This window comes from Dipodomys spectabilis, unplaced genomic scaffold, assembly GCF_019054845.1.
Source record: "Dipodomys spectabilis isolate Male_0828 unplaced genomic scaffold, ASM1905484v1 ptg000084l, whole genome shotgun sequence".
In the NCBI taxonomy this organism is placed as follows: domain Eukaryota; kingdom Metazoa; phylum Chordata; class Mammalia; order Rodentia; family Heteromyidae; genus Dipodomys; species Dipodomys spectabilis.
Genome location: NW_024870761.1, coordinates 3924776 through 3939806, shown reverse-complemented (window position 1 = coordinate 3939806; position 15031 = coordinate 3924776). Strand labels below are relative to the sequence as shown.

The window sequence follows — 15031 nt, the reverse complement described above, 5'->3', positions numbered from 1 at the left end:
TTTAAGTAGTTCAGATTTCAAACTGAAGAATAAATGAAAGTAAGCAAACAAAAATACAGTTCCTCTCATCTGATAATGCCTCTACAAGAATGAGAAAAGAGTTCATCATCCTAAGGACCCTTAATTCTTAAGATAATATTTGCTATGATGCTAATGCTATTACCATTTTAGTGTTTGGAAAAATTGTAATTAAAGGCACTAAGAGCATGGCCCAAGACACACAGTGAGGAAGGAAATGAGTCAAATTTCCAAAAGTCTTTCAGCAATACACAAAAGGTAAATAAATTCTCTCCATTCTCTGGTACTCTCAATTCAATATTCATATTGTCCAAGAAATAATAGCATAGCAATTATTTTCCATGGTGATTGTTTTCTGTTACATTTTGTCTTCAACACAGACTGTGTTTGTGACATTGGGTTATTATGCACAGAGCTAAGCTTATAAATTATGGTCCAAAGAGAGGCAAATTTCTTCTGTCCCATAGTTCCAGTATAGGTTTTACAAAGTACTAAATCTTTTAAATATCATCACTTACTGTATTTTAAGAATTCAAGAATGAAAAAATTCACATATAATCACTCCAAAATGCTTTAAAACTAGGAGATGATAAAACAGGCCTCTGTGAAGTAAATTTTCTTCTACTTTTAAAATTATTCTGAAAGCCTTGTGCTGGTTTGTCACACCTGTAATCCTAACTACTCGAGATACCTACTCAAGAGGCTAACATCTGTGGATAACATTTGGAAGCCAATCAGGGCAAAATAAATTCATGAGATTATTTTCAAAAATTTTAATGAACTAGCAAAGTGCCAGGAATGGAGATGTAGCTTATATAGTAGCTCACCGATCTAGAGAGCAAGACGTAGCGAGATCTTGAGGCCCTGATTTCAAACTCTGAGCATGCTAACACGCAGGAATTCACACACACTCACTTTTTTCAAAATATCTTCATATCAGTGTTTTGCATTAATTTCTTTGTTAATGATAATATATGGGTAAAATAGGCAAAATAAACTCTTCCATCTCAAAACATTTTTATACATTTTTTTGTAAAAATAATGTACAAAAAGGGTTACAGTAACATGAGCAAAGTAATAAGTACATTTCCTGTCAAGCTTTGTTATCTCCTCCTTTGTTTTCCCCCCACCATTCCTTCCCTTCCACCTCCACAAGTACACTCCTCACAACCCCAAGCCCCACCCAATGTCCCCAGACTAAATTGTAAAGTTCGTTTTTCAAAATAATGTCTTGTGCATCTATTGTTATACAATGGGTCAAAATGTATTCCTATTTAAGCATGTTGATTTTTCCCTTTCCCTCCCCAAATTAGAGAAGTGTATATACAAGATGCAGGTGCACCAACATCAAATAAAGTGAAAACGAGGGTTATACTGTTGGGGAGGAACATATAAAAAACAAAAAAAATCACGTTGTACATTATAAATATGTGAGAAACAACAGCAAGAAACAAAAAAAAATTGTGTCTCTATCTTGGGGGTCACTTAGCTTAACATCAACTTATTTAGTCATATACACAAAGCTTTTCAACATTTCTGCTTATCCCAGACATATACTAGTTATTGCAAATAAGGGATACCATGGGACCTATGTTTCTTTGGACTTGGCTTACATCAGTTAATATAATTTTTTCCAAGACTTTCCATTTCCTAACAAATTGGGCGATGTCATTCTTTCTGGTGGAGGCATAGAATTAATATATAGACATATATATGTATATATATATATATATATATATATATATATATATAGTATATGTGTGAGTGTGTGTTTGTACACACATATACACACAGAACATTTTCCTTTTTTGTTTTTTAGAGCAACTTAGTTTTCCACCTACATCATTTTTTCAAATGTTTTTATTGTGATTACATGGTTACATAAGTTCCCAAATTTCACAATATTGTGGGATAGTGATGCTTAGTTAAAGTCACAAACACATTTTAACTTTGATGGAGCAAATTTTCTATCATAGTCTACAACATTTATGAGTTCTATGAGCTTTGCAATAGAGTTATTTCATATATATATATATATATATATATATATACTTCTTTTGTTTTGAAATATGTATATTTTTTGTTTTGTATAGCGTCAGCTATTCCCTCTTTCCCACTTGTTCCCTCCCTCCCTTCAGTGACATGGAGTTGCTTAGTTTATTTTGGTCAATGTCCAGTGCAGCTGATGGATCCCACTATTGTATGTTTTTCCCTGATTCTCTCTAGTCTTGTGTCGTCCTCTGGTTTCCCTTCAGTGTGCACATATGATCAGCAAAATGGGGTTATTTAGTAGTGATTCGACCAGATGAGTGGAAGTTCTTGGTTTCTTAAGTGTTGTTAATTTTTTCATATCACCTTACATTTTGGATTTAACATCCACTTATCATGGAGACCATGTGCCGTTCGTCTCTTTGCTTTTGGCTTACATAGCTCAACATGATTTCCTGTAGCTTGATTGATTTCCTTAATAATGCCATTATTTTTGTCCTTTCTAATGGATGGAAAATATTCCATTGTGTATAGTTACCACAGTTTTTGGATCTACTCATCTCTGGTGGTACATATGGTTTTTTTTTCATATCCTGGCTATTGTGAACAGTGCTGCAATAAGCATGGAGGTGCATGTGTCCTTGAATATTAGTACCTGTTGTTCAGAATAGATGCCTAGAAGTGGTATGAATGGGCCATAAGGAAGGTCAATATTTAGCTTTCTGAGGACTCACCAGACTGATTTCCAAAGTGGTTGTGTAAGTTTACATTCTCATACACACACACACACACACACATACACACAGAATGTTTTCTTGATCATTCTTCTACTGAGGGACATCGGAGTTGGTTTCATACCTTAGCTATGGCAAATAATGCTACAATAAACATTGTTGTGGTGGTAGTTTTAGTATGGACTTGTTTCTGATCATTTAGGGGAATGCCCAAAAGTGGGATTGCTGTGTAATAGGGGAGCTCTATGTGGAGTCTTTTGAGGAACCTGTAAACTGCTTTCCAAAGTGGATGAACAAGTTTACACTCCCACCAAGAATGCAGTAGGCTTCCCTTCTGGCCACATCCCTTCCAGCATCTGTTGTTGTAAAAGTATGGAACGATTCACTAATTTGTGTGTCATCCTTTTGCAGGGACCATGTTAATCTTCTCTGTATGTTCCAATTTTAGTGTATGTGCAGCCAAATTGAGCACAGAACATTATTGTATATATGAAGTGTAATTGATTTTTTTAAACTAGACAATTCAACAAAAAGTAAGTTCAAAAGAATTGTGAAATTTTAGAACCATTTATTTCTTACATAAGCACACATTTAAGAGTAAAGTCAAGATTGACATGGCAAAAACAAAATAATTCCAGGTATTTGTTGTTCATGAGATGTGTAGGAAGAGGAATTCAATTATTCTACACAAGGCACCTGTCATAGTGATCATTGCAGCAAATGTTAAGGTTTGTTAAAAGTTTTAATGATTTAAATATGTTTATTTTTGGAATTTGCTTATATATGATAAAATTAAGACTGTTTGGCAGGTCATAAAATTTTTTGATAAAGTATATAATATTTCTAGTAGCATGTACTAGTAAGTATGTACATTTCAGAGTTTATAGAAACTTTACTAATGAGAAGTTGCAAAGACTGTTTAAAGAAGCAGAGTGAAGAGTTAAGATTTAAAGTACACAGTTTCTGTTAAATCTTTAGGGCTCCCTTACGTTATATGTTAATGATGAACAAATAATTATATAAGCCACATATAAATGATGAGATGAACTATAAATAGTAATCTTAGTGGGTAAATTTAAAGGCTACTCATAGCTTTATCCAGTTTTAAATGTACAGGAATATGAGAAAATAGTAAAATCTACTATGTACACTTCAAATACTGAAAACCCTGGTAATTGTTTTGTTTTTTATTTTAGTAATCATTAATATTTAATTATTTTTTTCTTCATAGCATTTTTTCCTTGTAATATAATAAAACATTTTGTGAGTCGTCATTAAGAGGTACTTTGAGAATATTATTGGGATGGCCACACCATTTTTCATAGGGGCATGTGAATTTACAAAGAGCAAAACTAAAAACAAAATACTGATTAAAATTTTTATCAAGTAGAGTCTGAATCAGTAGTGTTGATAAATGTCCACACCTAAAATCTTAACCCTAGGCTGAAGTAGTGTTATTACAGAATTGAGGCCACAAAATTGAGAAACTGTGTTTTGTTTTGTTTTTGTTTTTTTTTTGCTTTGTTTTTGTTGGTTGTGGGGCTTGAACTCTGGGTCTTGGGTACTGTCCCTCAGTTCTTCAGCTCACGGCTAGTGTTACCACTTGAGCCATAGCACCACTTTCATTTTTTCTGCTTATGTCGTGCTAAGGAATGAAATTCAGGACCTCATTCATGCAAGTCAAGCACTCTACCACTGAGCCACCTTCCCAGCACCTGAGAAACTGTGATTTAAAAAATTATGTGAACAATATTTGCTTTCTCCTTTGGGTTATATGATGAAAAATGTAAACATATTTTTATATTTTTGTGAATTGTCATACTTCTAAATTTATACTAACTGCAGCCAATTTATCCTTTTCAAAGTCAAGAAATATTTCTGAGAGTTTGCTTCCGTGAAGACTGTTTTTGCATTTATAATTTCTTCTGAGTCATTTTTATTTTTATCAAAATCACTTTATATTTTATGTTGATGAGTTATCATACATCAACTACCTTCAAATGTACATGTAGAGTCTCAATATAGCAGTATGAATATTCTCATACAACTCCTTTATCTGTTACGCACTTTAAGTATTATGATATTTTTCACTCTCTTGCACTCTCTCATTTCTGCTCTTTCTCTTTCATGCTCTATGTCTGCTACTTAGATTTTCTGCTGGTCTACTATTATCCGTCAGGATCCACTGGTTTTGTGGGGACATGATAGGGACCATCACTTACCCTTGCATTCTGTAAGAGTTATAACAGTGACGTGAAATTATTCTTTGCCATTCTAAATGGCAAAACAACAGATCTAGGAATTCCTTTTCACTTTAAGTACTATTATAAATTTTATCTCATATGAATCATTGAGACTGATAAGATACTTTTAGCTTGGGACCTAAAAGTTCTTTTCCTTTACAAGCAACCTTTTACTTTTATTATCAGTAAGTAACAAAAACAAAGCTATCCTATGGAAAGTAGGCTGAAGTTGTTCACAGGGATGAAAAACAAGGTAATGGGGGAAGTAAGTACAAAGGATATTCCTCATATAGCACAGATCCTTAAGAGCAGTTTATGATGTACACTTTGTGATAAGCACAATGTGCTGGGAACTGTAGATTAAGTCACTGAACACCTGATATATATTTATATGCACATATATTTATATATGTATTTTTTTTACATATGCATATATGCATATATAGGCCCATATATGTACACATGAATGTTACTATACACACAAATACATACATATGTACACACATGTACACATGCACAAATGGAGAAAGACACATAGATATAGCCAACAAAAGTTTCACTAGTTGTTGAATATGCCTTTGACAGAATGCTTGGTAACAAATGTGTTGAAGATATATTTGTCTCTAAGAGTTCTTTTACCACTCCTCTTATCTCTTACAATTGGTAGGTTTAGAGAGATTCGACTTGAAAAAATGCAGTACAAGTGATAGCAAGTCACTCAGAAATCTAAATAAGTATAGGTCATATGGTGTCTCCCTGTTCCCCATGGAATGCTTGCTCTTGTAGACACTCTCAACAGCCATAGTAGTAGGATTATTAAGAATAAAGTTATAAGGCTTTAAATGGCATCCTTCCTTGGGCTCTTTTCCAACAGCCAGCATCAATTCCTAAGCAGATGAGTGACTCCCCAGAAGACGGGAGCACAGGTCAAAATTTAACTAACCCATATGAAAAGTCTAAAGTGAGAAATGCTGACTGAGGTCGTCCTGATGTCCTGGCCACTAAAATAAGAAAAAAAGAAAGTTTTTTTATGTATTAAAATTTAAGAATAATTTGTAACATATCAATAAATGTGTAGAACACAATTATATCAACTGACAAAAGATGATGTGCATTTCATTTATGTGATTTTGGACTTGGAAAGTGTTTTTAAGTGTGTCTACACAAGTAGAATCAGCATGAAACAAGCCAGCATTTCTTCATTTAAGACACAAGGAAAGGATACAGGTTGTCCCATTGTAACAATGAGATTTGCAAGATACTATTAGAGGGAGGTGGACGGAGGTGTTGTGGATGTGTGAAGGTAAGGAATAGTAGGGGAAATACAAAGGAGGTGGTAACAATGCTCAATAAGAAATGTACTCATTACCTTACTTATGCAACTGTAACCCCTCTGTACAGTATCTTTACAATAAAATATATATTAAAAACATACTAGGAAAACTGTACATATAGCAAGTTATATTTGTCACTCAATATAAGTAAAGTATTAGTTTTAGGACCACAGGCATACTAAAATTTTGGATGCTCAAATTCTCTACATAAACACAGTATATTATTTTCATTAGAATCTGCCCACAACCTAGTGCAGTGTAATTTCTGTGAAAATTTTTACTATATTCTATGTTTGTAGTGGAAAATAAAATATATTCACTATCAACAGATACAAATTTATTTCAGATAATTTTTGTCTGCATTTTGTGGATGGAATTGCGAGAGCTAATTTGAAAAGCACAAATTTAATCACCAAGAGCTATCTTCAAGATGTAACAAAGATATAATACAGCATCATTGAATGGTCTGGGACTCTAAGAAGTACTTCAATTGAAACATTATCACAAATTGTAAGCAAGCAAAGACTATTTAGAAATGCAGCTGCTAGATTTCTCATGGAGAGCTTTTATAACATTTGAAACACAAGTCAGAACCTCATGGAAGTGTAGACAATTTTCCTTCACCTTTCTGTCAATCTTGGTCATTATCAATCATAATATAGCTAATCTAGAATAATCTTGTAATAAGAAAATGTTTATGAGAAGTGGAGGAGAATGGTGGAGGAGAACCTGGAGGCTAAACAATCTCTCTCACAGAAAGCAGTTTTAGTGTTCCAGCGAACAGTACTAGGCTAGAGTATCACACTGTGTGCCATCACAGTACAGAGTTTGGCTAGAGAGGGAAAATCCAGGGAAGGAGACAGATCTGAGCAGTTGCTGTAGCCATGGCTGAGGCAGCTTTGGTGGCGGCCATAGTCACTCTGCCATACATACAACAGAGGGGGTCCAGGACAAAGGTACCTGGCACAGTGGATGAGCAGATTCTACTCAACACCAGCAACAACTGAAAAGGAGCAAATGAGTTAAACCATCTTAACAGGCCCATATCAAGCATTGAAATAGAAAAAGCAGTAAGAGACCTCTGTTCTTAGAAAAGCCCAGAACCACATTGATTTACAGCAGAATTCTACAAGGTTTTCAAAGCAGAGCTCATACCAATACTCCTCCAACTCTTCAATGAAACTGAAAGAGAAAGTTCACTACCAAACTAGTTCTATGAAGCCATCATAACCCTCATCCCAAAACCAGGCAGGAACTCATCAAAGAAAGAGAATTACACACCCATTACTTTGATGAACATTGATGCCAAACTTCTCAACAAAATTTTCGCCAAACAATTCAACAATTCATCCAAAAAATTACATACCATGATCAAACAAGATTCAGTTCAGGGAAGCAAAGATGGTTCAATATACGCAAATCAATTAATTAACACCATTTTATGATGAAGTTTCTGCATAAACTAGGAATCCAGGGAATATTCCTCAATAAAATAAAGGCTGTATATGACAAACCTGCAGCCAGAATTATACTAAATTGTCAAAAAGTAAAGACATTTCCTCATAACTCAGAAACGAGACAAGGACGTCCACTCTCTCCACTTCTCTTTAATTTATTATTAGCATGCCTAGTTACAGCAATAAGAAAAGATGAAAACATAAAAGGGATCCAAACAGTGGAAGATGAAGTAAAACTCTCTCTCTTTGCAGATGACATGATCTTGTATTTAAAGAATCCCATGGACTCCACTCCCAAATTACTCATGCTGATTCAAAACTATGGCAATGTATCAGGGTATAAAATTAACCCTCAAAAATGAATGGCTTTTCTGTACACCAACAATGAGAAAAGAGTGGCTGAAATCAGAAAAACAACTCCATTCTTAATAACCCCACAAAAAATAGAATAGCAATGAATTAACTTAACCAAAGAAGTAAAGGATCTCCATGATGAAAACTTTAAAAACCTGAAAAAGGAAATCAAAACAGAACTTAGAAAGTGAAAAAACTGCCTTGATCCTGGATTGGAAGAATTAACATCGAGAAAATGGCAAAACTTCCCAAGGCTATCTACAAATTCAATGAAATACCAATCAATATTTCAATCTCATTCTTCAAGGAAATAGAAGAGGCAATCCAAAAAGTCATATGGAAGGATAAAAGGCAATGAATAGCATAAACAATCCTTAACAGAAAAAACAGTGCTGGAGTAATATCAATACCAAATTTCAAACTCTACTACAAAGCATTAGCAAACAAAACAGCTTGGCACTGGCACAAGAACACAACTCAGGACCAATGGAATAGAATTGAAAACCCAGAAATGAGCCTACAGACCAATAGGCACCTAATCTTTGATAAAGGAGATAAAAAATAGAATGGAAGAAAGACAGCCTCTTCAGTAAAATGCTGGCAAAACTGGTTAATCACTCATAGAAAACTAAAGCTAGATGCTTATCTATCATCCTGTACCGAATCAGAAAAAAATGAAAAGAATACTTAAAAAGACCAAAAGTTCAGAAGAGATAAACACACACACACACACACACACACACACACACACACACACACACATGCACACACACACACACACACACACACACTCACACGTATACACCTAAAATAAAAATTATGGGAGGAAAATAAAATTAATAGAAAACAATTTTAAAAATTAAAAATTTTTTAAAAAGGTTCAAATAAGAGTTTTTTGATTGCAACAATGAGATGTACAATTCATTATGTCGAAAAACGAACTTAACACCTTTGGTGGGGGGTAGGGGAGGATAGGTGAAGGGAGGGGAGAAGTATGGGAAGGGATGGGAAGGGGAAACAAGGAGGCAACAATGCTTGATAAGAAATATACTCGTTATCTTGCCCATGTAATTGTAACTCCTCTGTACTGTATTCTCACTATAAAAAATAAAATTAAATTAAAAAAAAGAGTTCTTTGATTTTTTTTTTGGTTGGGGGATGGGGGCAATGGTACGATTGTGTATCTCCCATGTCCATTACCAGTATCTTGGTGGAGTCTCTGGTCTGCTTGTGGTGTTTGGTTTCCCTGTGGCTTGATTGTTTTCTTAAGTCAGTTTGTTTGAACAGGCAGAAAAATGCTTTGCCTAACCCATTGTTTTGTGATCCTCCTCCCCGGCTAGTTCAGTGGGAGGTAGATTTGCTTTGAGTATCCCAAAAGAGGGAGATGGGAGTTTCCTCTAGATTGGAGACGCTGTGATAAGACTAGGTTATGGGTAGAGTTGAGGCCTTTCAGCAATCAGTAGCCTTTCCTTGTTGGGCTAGCTCCTGAGACTCTCAGAGAGCCCAGCTTGGAGCCATTCTCAGGGTTTATGTTTACTGAGTTTTAATTGTTGTCTAGGCTGCTGTAGGGAGGGGCAGCCTCTGGCTCTGTTTACCCAGTGATGAAAGTCACTCCTCAGGGGGCAGATTTTTCTCTGTCTGGGCTAGTTGACTTTCCCATGGGTGGAGCTGAACCTGGGAGGTCAGGTAAGGTTCCTGTGACCTGCTAAATGACTCTTTTGTTTTCTTCCAAGGCCTGAGTTGGAGCTAGTTGCTCAGCCTGGCCTTTGTTAGTATCAAAGACAGAGATCTCCAGTGGTAGGGAACATGCAGCCTTCCCTCCTCTGCTCCCTGAGAAGGAATGAGGAGATGAGGGTTCTACTCATGCTAGAGTATTGTTCCTGGGCAGTTTCTGGTCTGTGATCTGCAGGATGAAGATATCTGCTCCTTATCAGTTCTTGCTTGTGTTGGGTAGAATCCTCTTGCCCGTCACATCTGGTGCCTTTGTCCGCTATTCCCTCTGTAGTTATGGCTGCCAAGATTGTCTCTGCTACCAACTCTGCCACTGCAGCCATGGCTAGCTGCATGTGTTCAGATTTGTTTCCTTGCTTGGATTTTCCTTCTCTGTCCAAACTCTCTGTATTGAGATGAAATACTTGGTGTGTCTCTGTAGCCGAAGGCTGTTCACTGGAATACTTAAATGCTTTCTATGGGAGAGCTTGTTTAGCCTTCAGCTTCTCCTCTGCCATCTTCCCCCGAATCTCATGATTTTTTTATGTGTTTTTTTTAGGGAAAAATGTCATTGGTGTTTATATTTTGTGTTGGCATAAAATGAGCCTACTATTGTCTTAATTTAATAAAATAAAACTCTCTGAGCACTGGTGGCTCATGCTTGTAATCCTAGCTACTCAGGAGGCAGAGATATGAGGACCTCAGTTCAAAGACAGCCCAGGCAGAAAAGTCGGTAAGACTCTTATCTCCAATAAGCCACTAGAAAACCAGAATTGGCACTTTGGCTCAAGTGGTAGAGCACTCACCTTGAGCTGAAGAGTGTAGGACCAGTGCCGAGGCCCAGAGTTCAAGCCCCATGAATGACCAAATAAACAAATAACAACAACAACAACAACAAAACTCTCTGATTCTATGACAGCAAAAATTTTGTGGGTAATGGTTAAGAGTAGGTTGCCATTCCAAATATATATATATATATATATCACCCACCAAAAAAGAGGAACAATAGGAAATATATAGCAGGAAACTTATAAATCTTAATGGACGAACAGTCCGTCAGTTTGTTTTAACTTTTTATCAAAAATGAAAGTAATACTTGATAATATTTTATTAAGGCATTTAAATTTCTTTGACCTTGACATTTAACATTCGCTTTAAAAAGAAATTCAACAGGTGACAGTGTTTTCTCCTTACTTTTCCAAAGAAATGATTATTTCATCATTATAGTGTATAGCACAATATAACCAGAAAGCATTTGTTAAGGAAAAAAAAAATTCCCATTATTTGTTTTGCTTGTCTGTATTTAAAGCTGCATACCACATCTTACCCACCCTATTGTCTGTTTTCTCATTTGAAACATTTCAGTAAATGTGTCAGCCAGCAAAGTTTTACAAAATAGCCTGCTTTCATTCATTGTGCTTTCCAAAATATATCTCACAAATGCTAACAACAAAACACAACTTGAAACATCTGTGGATTTTTCTATTTATGGTGCAAAGTAATCACTTTCCATAATCCCTAGAATCAGCTCTTCACAGGCATTAAATGGTCTTTCACTTCCATGTTTTAGAACAGCAGCATGCAACAATGGTGTACATGTTAATTTGTTCACCACATCTGGTTTGTTTACAGCAAGGACTGACTTCATGGAAGATGGTAAAAGATGAGTTGAGCAATTATGTAGTTTAAAAAGGCTCTGAGTTGGGGATAAAGAATATCCATTTATGTGATTAATATTTAAATTTAGTTCTATAATGTATACTCCTTCAATTTTCTGGCTAACATGTTCTACACACTAAGTATTTTTAAAAGAAATTGTACGTTGTTTCCTTGGTGACAACGTAATTGGAAGACTTAAAATTTTCCTATACCATGGCCATCTGAAATGAGATGGATGTACTTAGGTTAGCATAAAGAAATTTTGGGACAGCATTAATGTTTGAATCTTGGATGGGATTTGATTGGGAATTGTGAAAGGCTTTCATAGTATGAGAAGAAAAACAAAAGGCCACACTAATACTTTTATCTGCCACATTGTTTTATTAGTATATTCAAACACACACATATAAACACACAGATACACATTATGAAGACCCAGTCAGTCTGAAAGAAAAATTTTTAATAGGAATTCCCTAAAATATTTAGTCTGCTGAGATCTGATTAGAATTTACAGAAATATCTATTGGCTTCCACTCCTAGACAAGTTATTATCATTGATGAAGATGTTGCCATTTGAATTTAGAATACCCCAGAAAGACCTATGTGTTAAAGAAAAATGACATTCCAATTCCTCCCAGACTGTGGAGCATACCTGAATAGTTCTTCTGTAGATTAAGTTATTCAGAGTGAAACTCATGAGAAAATAGACTCTCATCTTCTTTCTTCTTCTATCTTTTAATCATTCTAGGTAAAAAACATTTCTCTTTGACATACTCCCCTCCTTGACATTGTCTTGTCACTGGCCCCCAAAGCAATAAAACCAGCTGATCATACACCGAAACATTCAATCTTGTACATCTGAGTAAGCCTTTCTGCTTAATAAGTGGACAATATCACTTATTATGGTATGTTATCAAACTAACCCAAAGTTCTAGTCTTTCTAACAATGTGGAGTATATTAAAATGTGCTTCATTATAAAATATCTAACTCCATGTTGTATATTGTGTTTTTTTTTCTGTTGATCCTAGCGCTTACAATCAGGGCCTAACTGTAAAACAGTTTGCAATAAATAATCACATTACTTTTATGATTCCATAATTTTACTTGTTTTCCTACAAATTTATAGAATAGTGTAGCTATGGAAATCAATAAATATTGAATTTTGATATCAGATTATCTATCACTGCAAGTGTTGTCAAAATTTATCTACACTGAAATGATTGCCATTGATATCTTTCTCAAGATTCCAAATGTTTATACTTTCAGCTGACCTTTTACAAAACTCATACCCCAAACATAATTTTAATTTGTTCATGCAATCATAAATATATGGCACAAAAAGTTAATTAACTTTATTTGCTGTCACTAATGGAGTATACCTAATAGAATTAAGTATATACCCTCAGGGAAATAAGATATTTCCTTCTAAATCCAGACTTGCAGGCAGACAAACAGACACCCACACCCACACACATACACACACCCACACTCTCTCTCTCTCTCTCTCTCTCTCTCTCACACGCACACACACATACTTACCACTCTGACTCAGGTTAGGTTCCAGACATTGGGTATCAGACAATGATCTATTAATCAAACTTTCTTGTCCAGACATAAAATACATTAATAATTCCACACATATAGAAACACCAGATCATTCAAAATAATGAGAATATTTAACAGAACCACCCCGCTCTGAGCCATCTACTCCCTGATTTCATTCACTCATGTCGGTGCATTTTTCATATCATAATTAAAAATCTTTTTGTATCTCTCTGATTAGCAGAAAATATGTTGTCATATAAGAGAAAATGTAGGTAAAATTACTTTTTGCATATGAAATAATGACATTCCTGAGGATAAAACATGCCTGATTTTCAGTTTGTTTGCCAAAATGGAACTATTAGATCTTCTGAGTATTTAACTTTATACCTGAACCTTCAAATTTCACTAGGATTTGAATTGTGTTACTTACAACATTAATGTAAAATAAAAGCATTACTAAATATAAAGAAAATTATAATTTTATCACACTTTAATCCCTGAATTGACTTTATTATAAAAACAATTACATTTATATAACATGATAAACATCCTGAAACAAATTATGAGGTATGGAAACAGAAGAGTCCGTTTTTTGTTTACTGTATGTTGTTGTTATTTATAGTTTGTGATGATTCTGTCTTCTTTACCTTATGCATGGTATATTCATTCTATGTCATCAGGAAGGTGGGGGTGGGCACAAAGCTTTAGGGAAAGGGGGAAAAAATGAAGCAGTGAAGTTCCTTGAACATTGATGAAAGTGAACTATTTAACACATGGGTGGGGAAAGAAGTGAGGGAATGGGAAAATATGAGGGAACTGAAGACATTTCATAAAAGGAAATGTACACATTACTTGACTCATGTAATTGTAATACCTCTATAAATCAACTTAATAACAGGGTAAATTTATTTTAAAAAGGCAAACAAAATATCGTTTCTTAGAATCTTACAAGTATGTTTTGTTCACTGGTTTGAGCTGGTTGAGTCTATCTCTGAAAATAGCTACATTTACATTCATTGGGCGAATTTTTGAGCTACTGGTATATAAAAGTCAATTATGATTGTATGTTTTTTGAGACTGATTCATTTATTTCTTTATCTAATTTGTATAATTTCTACCTACCAGTTTTTGAATTGGCTTGTTCCTGTTTTTCAAGGACCTAGTGGTGCATTATTAGTGCTGATTTAAGATTGTTCTAATTTGTTGATGTACATACTCAAATCTATAAATTTTCCTGAGTATTGCCTGTGTTCTTGTGTCCCAGAGGAGGTAGTATTTTGTCTGTTCACTTCCACTGAATTCCATAAACGTTGGAACTTCCCTCCATATGTCTTCAGTGACTCACTGATGATTTGGAAATGTGTTACTCAGTCTCTGTGAGTTTCAGAATTTTTTGTGATGCCTTTTGATGATGAGATCTAATTTGGTCACATTGTCGTCTAACAGGATATAGGGAGTAATTCCATTTTTATTTTTGAATTTTCACAGATTATCTTTCTGATCTAAGATATGATCTATTTTGGAGAACGTTCCATGAGCTGTTAGGTATAGCTTGTCAAAACAAGTATTTGGTTTTGATTTTTTGCTAGATTTTGACCTGCATGGCCCGTCCAGAGGTAAGAATGATGTGTTCAAGCAACCAACAATGTGTTTGGATATATGCATATTTTTAGGGCAAGTAGTATTTGTCTGATGAATTTGAGAGATCTAGGATTCAGGGCATTGATATCTAGCATTGTTATATCCCCCTGATGGAGAGTTTCCTTCATCAACATTTAATGTCCTTTTTAGTCTCTTTTTACTTTTATACCAATTTTAATTTAAAACCAATCTTATCTAATATTAATATAACTAATCTGGCCTGTTAATGAGGTCCATTTTTAGTTTTTAAAGATGATATACAGAAGGGATCCAATTACATAAGTCAGATAATGAGCACATTTCTTTTTCAACATTGTCACCTCTTCCCACATGTTGTCACAGTTTT

At 34.8% G+C, this 15031-nt stretch overlaps 1 non-coding gene across 1 annotated transcript; it reads right to left on the bottom strand.

Moving 5' to 3' along the window:
* Positions 1 to 3107: 3107 nt before the first annotated feature.
* LOC122111022 lies at positions 3108 to 3213 on the bottom strand. Its single transcript, XR_006147974.1, has one exon. It is a non-coding gene; the product is annotated as a U6 spliceosomal RNA (small nuclear RNA).
* Positions 3214 to 15031: the final 11818 nt, after the last annotated feature.